The sequence below is a fragment of the Hippopotamus amphibius genome, chromosome 1 (genome assembly GCF_030028045.1).
Source record: "Hippopotamus amphibius kiboko isolate mHipAmp2 chromosome 1, mHipAmp2.hap2, whole genome shotgun sequence".
NCBI classification, from domain to species: domain Eukaryota; kingdom Metazoa; phylum Chordata; class Mammalia; order Artiodactyla; family Hippopotamidae; genus Hippopotamus; species Hippopotamus amphibius.
Genome location: NC_080186.1, coordinates 237,174,101 through 237,182,179, shown reverse-complemented (window position 1 = coordinate 237,182,179; position 8,079 = coordinate 237,174,101).

Here is an 8,079-nt window from a genome sequence, read left to right as displayed (position 1 = left end):
TGGTTGTCACATGCATGCCTTCTGGTCTCTGCAAATGGCAGTCCATCCCCGTGACCATGGATGCTTTTATGTAGTCAACACACAGTAACACACTATTATGTTGGCAACTGTTGTTTCCGAGACGAGGAAGCTGGGACTCAGAGCAGGAAAGTGAATTACTCATAGTCACCCAGAGCCGGTTGGTTGGAAACCCAACAGGAACGAGAACCCAGTAATTCTGGCTGCTAATCAAATTCCCCCTGCTCCCTTCAAAGCCCTATTCCTCCTGATATCATTTCAGAATCTCTCCCTTCCAGCTCTTGATATAGTTTGACCCCGGAAGGGCAAGTTAGATTGAGTTCATTCATGAGCAGACAGTATAGAGAAAGTAATAAATGTATTTCAGAGATAAGTATGTTTAATTAGAGAACAAGCAAGAATACCTATGATAGGAACCTCACTTACTACTTCCAAAGGAAGGTAAAGCACATGTGAAATTTTTCATGCTCTATTGTTTAGGAAATGAATTATGTATAAATTGCTCCTAAAAAAGCATAGCAATTTATTAACATACTTTCAGTGACTTCTGGGCGAATGTTCTAAGACACAAAGGCCATGCCTGTATGCAGTCCTGGAATTTACCATTTTAATGTAGATGGAGGTTTTGGCGGGACATCTTATCAGACCAGTTTGGAATGACAGCGGTACAGATGAACTATCTTCTTTATCTGTTGTTTCGTTCTATAGAAAGAAACAAAAGTAAAAAAAAAAAAAAAAGATAAAACACCATTGAATTGACTCCACACAAATGTGCTGTAAACACTTCCTCTCTGGAACTGATTCGCCTTTGTTTTTGTTTTGTTTTTCTCAATCTCTATCTCTGTCTCTGTCCCATCTTCCTTTTAGTAAATGTGAAAGATGACGTAGAATGTGAAATTTTTATGAGGTTTCCATTTATGTCAACTCATCCCAATCCATTCATTATTAATTTGGCAATTAAGAGGATCTGTACTGCTATTCAGTTCACTGTGTCAACAAACATTTATTACAAAGCTACTAATATTCCTGGGTTCAAGAGAAGTAGAAGTCCTGGAATGTTCCCGAGAGCCATAACATTTAAGAACTCAAAATACATAGCAAATAATATTCTGTTATTTAAATTGCTCTGGGTGAATGTGGGAGGGTATAGTTTTATTAGAAACGTTGACTTCAGAATGAGAGCAGGATGAAAGATGAGTATATTATACCATCACTATACAACACATTTAACGTTGAAAATTTGACTCCATGTCACTGTTTTTGAATAGTCAGTGGATATGTTTCACTAAGCCAGGCTCCAGCCTGCATTTAAGTGTTAGGGTGAAGAGTACAAGTTCTCACACTGCTCTTTAGAAAAGACTATTTCAGATGTGAGTTCATCCATAAAAACCCAAATCATAAGATTTGATTCCTTTTCAAAACCATAAAACCTTGTTCATACAAATTAATTTCATACACATTATGTATGTGCTACATCCTCTAATATCTTTAATGCTCTAATAATCTAAACTTTGTCTCCCTCAGCCTTCTAAGATAACTCAGTGTCTTGTATTCAGAATGACCAGACTGAAGAACATTTGATAAAATAAGTTTTATGTGTTATTTATGAGAAAGACACTTAAAGATTTAAATAAGCCTTTAAAATATTTACATTTTTACTTCTGACTTTTTGTTTTATACTTTTTTTTTAAATGGGCTTTTCTCCTATATTTGATGTAGATTTCAAACTTTAGATTTATAGTTCAACACCTTGCAACAAATTTTGTAAATATTCGGTGGGGACTTAGTCTTGAAATATAAACAGTTCTTGCTATTGAAGCACTGAGGAAAAGCAGAGCCCCTCATTTATTATGAGACATCCAGAAGACTAAAGAGATTTTGAGCTTTTTTTCTTTTTTCTGGAACATCTTCTTCAACAAGAAAAATGAAATGTCATCATGCTAAGGTGAATCGTAATAAATGTTATGTCTTGTCTGACACCGAAAATAAATCCAAGTAAGTTTGGAGAAATATTGGTGGCTTTTTCCCCCATAGAGGTTTAGATCAGCTTTATAAATTAAACAGTATGCGTTGACAGCTCAGAGGCAGTAAGTAAACTATTCAGTAGATAATCTCCATAGAAACCAAAAAAGTTTAACCATCTCAATCTAAAACTGCACTTCTGGGCTCAACAGATGGATATAAAAATAGGGAATCTTTTTCTTCAAATTAATGATTGAGAACAAAAATGCCAGTAAAAAAGGTTTGGGAAAAAAAAAAAAAGGTTTGGTATCAAATAACTTAGAAAACACACACAGGCGTTAATAGCTGTGATGGTGACCTCTGTATGAGTGTTTTCCCCTAAAGTTTTCTAATAATCTTTGCTAACTTCTAGAGAGCATTGTTTGTCAGGCATTTTTCTAAACACTTCAAATATATCAACTCATCAAATCCTACACCAAAATTAGGAGATTCTGTTATCCCCATTTCACAGATGAGGAAACTGAGGCACAGAGAGACCATTAATTCCCACCCCACCCCCAACCCAATGTAAGTGGTGGAGCTTGAACTTGACCCTGGGCTCTGTGCTCTGTCGTATTTCCTAGTTAAACCACATGGCTTCTGTATAGCACAAACCTACATGAGCATTTGTAGCGATTGATTTGGTGACAAGGAGAAATGTTAATTATTCTGAACGATAAAATCTTGAATCAGATGTAGTTATCCATCAATCTCTGGTGGTGTAATCTGACAGATATTAAAAGGCAACTTCTCCAAGATTTGCCTGCTCTAGAGTCTGCAGCTGCCTTAAATGTACATTATTTTCCCCTTCCTTGGTGAAAAGGGCATTGTAGAATTTAACAGGAAATCTTGTAAATTGTGAAGACCAACAAATAAGCATAGATTAGTTTCCATGGTTGTTTAGCTACGATGCTTAGTTGGCTAGCGTTCCTCCAATATTTACGTTCACCTGCCACCTGTGAATGTGACTTTATTTGGAAATAGGGTCTTTGCAGATGTAATCAAATTAAGACAAGGATGGGCCTTAAATCCAACGTGACTGCTGTCCTTATAAGAAGAGGAAAATTTGGCCACAGAAACATTGACATACAGGGGAGAAGGCCATGTGAAGGCAGAGGCAGAGACCGGAGTGATGGAGCTACCAGACAAGGAGAACCAAGGATTGCCAGCAACTGCTAGAAGCTAGAAGAGGCAAGGAGCCTTAGAGGCAAAGCTCCCCTAGAGCCTTTGTGGGGAGCAAAGCCCCACTGTACTACTGAATTCTGGGAGCCTTCACTGCCGTGAAGTGAAGGGGGCCGAGACACTGTTGTCACTTTTGTAAGTTTTCTCTCTTTTTCTTTCATTCCCTCATCACTTGCAACGGCTACCCCCCTTTGTCTAGAGCTGCGCCCTTGGTACTCAGGATTTATTTATTAAATAATGTATTAACATCTATGCTGGTTAATTTTCTGTGTCAGCTTGACAGGGCTAAGGGACGCCCAGTGAGCTGCTAAAACACTATTCCTGGGTGTGTCTGCGAGGGAGTTTCTAGAAGTTACTAGCATTGAATTCGTAGCCTGAGAAGGAAGAGCCACCCTCACAGGTGCCAGTGGGCATCACTGAATCTGCTGAGGGCCTCAACGGAGCAAAAAAAGTGAGCGAAGGGCATCTTTTCTCTCTGCTTGACTTGGGACATCCATCTTCTCCTGTCCGTGAACATCAATGCCCTTGGTTCTCAGGCCTCTGGACTCGGACTGAATTACACAACTGGCCTGCCGGCTTCTCCAGCTCGCAGGTGGCAGATTGAGTGAGCCGATCCTATGATAAGTCTCTTCTCCCTCTCTCTGTCTCATGTATGTGTCTATATCTCCTAGTGGTTCTATTTCTCTGGAGAACCCTGACGAATACAGCATCAAAAATATGGTTTTAAATAAGGAATACGGCAATGAACAAGATGGCACGTGCTTTCAAAGCCTTACTGACACTGTCAGTCAGCCCCAAGCAGATGGACACAAATCAGTAACTACAATTCAGTGGGCTAGTGCTCAGGTGGGATGGAGGACACAGGGTAGGAGCGACGTCCCTCTTGGAGTAGCTGGGTTTTAAATACAAGTGAACCCTCTCTGTTTGTTTCTCTCTCTAACGTGCAATCGGCAGGCATATTGAGGGCACTCCTTACAAGGAAATGCAAGTGGTTATCATCAGGTCCATTGTCTTATTTCTCCCCCATGTGGATTTTAATCAATGTGAGCCCATAATTATAAAAGTTTAGTCCTTATTGCTGGTCATAAGAGAGATGGTCTTTTGAGAAGAGGAACTTTTTCAGTGCTCCTAAGTAGCTTGATGTCAGTAACCTCTGACTTTGCCTTTTTTGTGGCCAATACTTTGTCCATCTCTTCGTCTAGAACTCATTTCCTCTATCGGTTTGGTGAGAAGCTATCCTGGTAGAATCTTAGCACATCCCTAGTGAGTCTCACCCTGGCTGGATTCAGCATAGTCACGGGGAACACACCACTCAACAAGAGAGACAAGCTCCTCTGCGCAGCCTGCCGTCAGGGGAAAAGAGGGAGCTGTGTTTCCCTGAGTTACTTAGGTCCTCCTTCCAAGTTTCCAAGCTTAGCTAAAGGCAGTATTGCTAGAGCTAGGAACTGTTTTAAGATTATTCTACAATAACCTCAGTAATGCTGAAAAGGGAGCATTCTGCATGATTTGTCTATTTAAAGTAAGCGAGCACTCGCCCTGAGGTACTCCTCCCACCTCCAACAGAATTTAACCCAAGCGAAGAACTTGGTTAGCGTGTAGACCTTTGTACATTCATAGCTGCAAAAAAGAGAGCCCCAATTAAATGCTCAAAAGCATTTAATTACTTTCCTTTGAGACTTTAGCTTTAACCCTGTTTATTACTCTTAAACCACGCCAGAGGGCAATATATTTTATTGGTGACAGGTTGCCCAAACTGTTGCCAGTGACCTAATCTCTCGCCGCAGACGTGACTGCACTTTGCTGAGAAGTGTTCTCTGGGAGGAGAAGGTGTGTGTCTATATTAAGGCAAGGGCTCTGCTCTTTGTTGCCCCAAATCTGGATGCGGTTTTGTACAGATCCATTATGTAGACATCACAGTTTTCACGTGAAATCTAAGCACTGGATGTAGTGAAACATGCACTTAATGCTCTGCATCAGCTCCTCCTTGTGTTGGTAGAAATTTGGTATTTGGTGTCTGAAGTTAATCATAACGCGAATTTTGGAGCCTAGGAGGAAAGGTCTGTTTAGGATGCCTGGATTCAAAACCAAGTGTCAGAGAAAAGGGGCTTATTTTTAACTGTGCTAATCAACTTTAGACACATTATGGACCTTTGCACCTCAATTTTTGACATGTATTGAACTGTACTAGTCACAGCGGTGTCTATGTATGGAGTTTTGATGGGCCCCAGCCCAAATAAGATAAAGGTTAATTATTGCCATCAAAGGTAGTGGCAGTATCTCCTGGCTTTAATAATCACATTTTATTATCTCTACCTTTCCCAGTACTTCGTGAAGTGAGTGTTCTTTGGTTTAAATTATACTTGAGTCAGAATAAAATTACTTTAATGTGTTGCATCAGTTAAGAAGCATGTAATGACAGATTTGGATAAAACATAATATTAAAGACTGTGAGATCTTTTCTGCCTTATCTCCTTGTATATAATATGTGTAATCGTATATGTGTTTAAGTACATAATTTCTTAATTATTAACATTTCAAAAGATTATTTGGCACTTGCTATCAATGAGCCCTTGCAGGCAACTGGCACAAGAATGTCTATGGAGATAACAGATGATTTGACAAGGCATTTTGGAGGCAAAAAGTATGTGCAGTTCCAGCACAGGAACCTCAATAAAGTAACCCCCCCACCCCGCCCTGCACTTTTTGGACACGCATTAATAGGAGGAGGAAAAGAAGGAAAGGAAAACATAGGAATCTTCTATATCGAAACCGTTGTAACTTTCAATCTCACACATTATGATGTTTCAATGTCATGTTTGGTAGGAAAATAATTGGTCTTAAATTATGCATACTTAATTTCCAAGGGGCTGGAAAGCTTTCCTAGGTAGGCAGGGCCTATGATACTACAAGACTGTGGGAATGCTTGTGTACCAAAGAACATATGAAAGTGAGTCCATTCCTTTATAACTGAGAGACTAATAAGTTACGAATTTTTAAATTAATTTTACTTATTTATTTATTTTTAATTATTTTTTAAAAAATTATTTATTTATTGGCTGATTTGGTCTTTGTTGCTGCACACAGGCTTTCTCTAATTGCGGCAAGCGGGGCTACTCTTCATTGTGGTGTGCAGGCTCTTCATTGTGGTGGCTTCTCTTGTTGCGGAGCACGGGCTGTAGGCACGTGGGCTTCGGTAGTTGTGGCACACAGGCTCAATAGTTGTGGCACACGGGCTTAGTTGCTCCGTTTTGTGTGGGATCTTCTTGGACCAGGGCTTGAACCCGTGTCCCCTGCATTGGCAGGTGGATTCTTAACCACTGCACCACCAGGGACGTCCCAGTTTTGATTCTTATACAAGCTAGATCAGACTCAATAAAATGTCTGCCAAGGGTTGCATTTTGTGAACAGGATATAATTCTGGACACCATGAATTTTACTTGCATCTGTCGGTGCTTTGCTGATATATATACTTTGTTAGAAGTTCAATTACAAGAGGCCAGTGGGTTAGATAAATTTCACATGACATCCAAAGCATGGATGGTGGGAACTAACTCTCTCTCTCTTTCCATATACATACACGCATGCATGCACACTCTCACAACTCCCTCATACAAAGATTATGTATTTGACACTGTCACCATCACAGGTTAGGAAAGATCCTTTGCTGCTGAGGAAAAATGTAAAAACACTTAAAGATGTCTACCTATCTATCTAATATATTTAAGGGTCTGCTAGTATTATCAACTATGTTCTAGACTTTTTTTAAGATATATATCATGATTTACTCAAGGATTGTGTTTAATTTTTCAGCAACAAAAGAAAACAAATATACTTTCCAAACTGAAAGATTCCTGTAGTATAAAAGAAAATATAATCAAATCTGGGCTCTCACTCTAATTATCTACACTGAGAATTTGTTTACTTTACTTTGGAAACAGATGTGATTCATCACAGTAGCCCATAAATAAGGTGTCAAACTGTTCCGCTGATCAATGAGTATAAATTATTGAAAAATAATGTAATTCCAAGGTCACGGAGGAATTGAACTTACTGTTATTTTAAAAGAAAGACTTTCCATTCTTAAAAATGTATGTGCATATTTAAGAATCAGCGAGAGAGTAGCACAGACATATATATACTACCAACTGTAAAATAGTCAGTGGGAAGTTGTTGTATAACAAAGGGAGTCCAACTCGAGGATGGAAGATGCCTTAGAGGTCTGGGGCGGGGAGGGTGGGGGGGACTCGAGGGGGAGGAGTCAAGGAAGGGAGGGACTACGGGGATATGTGTATAAAAACAGACGATTGAACCTGGTGTACCCCCCCCCCAAAATAAATAAATAAAAAAAATAAAAATAAAAAAAAAAACAACAAAGAATCAATGGTTCTATTCCAAATGGAATTTCTGGCCCTTACAGGCAGATTTGTGTTTGCTCATAGAAATAAATGAAATTCTTAGACTCTCTTTATCTGAGTTTCAGCATTGTCCTCATTAGGGACAATTGTTTTGGAATTCTTACATAATCTCAAACGGTAGTTAAAACATGACCACAAATCAACTGCTCCTCTTAAAAACGTGGAGATTAATTTCACTCCCTTTAAATCTAGACTGTTTTTTTAAGTTCAGTGACTTACTTTTGACAAACAGAATATGGCGGAAGTGACTCGTTGTGACCCGGAACTAATCCTACAAGATGCTGTACTTGTGCTTTGCTCTCTTTCGGATCCTCCTATCTCGGGAGAAGCACAAAGGCAGGCAGTGGAATGGAAGAATGTGGGTTTCCAGCAGGTGCTAGGTGTGCTGGTTGATGAGGAAACCTCAGTTCTCCGCCACATGGACCTTCACAGGCTGCTGGAGTGTCTGTCTGAGGTCCCTGCA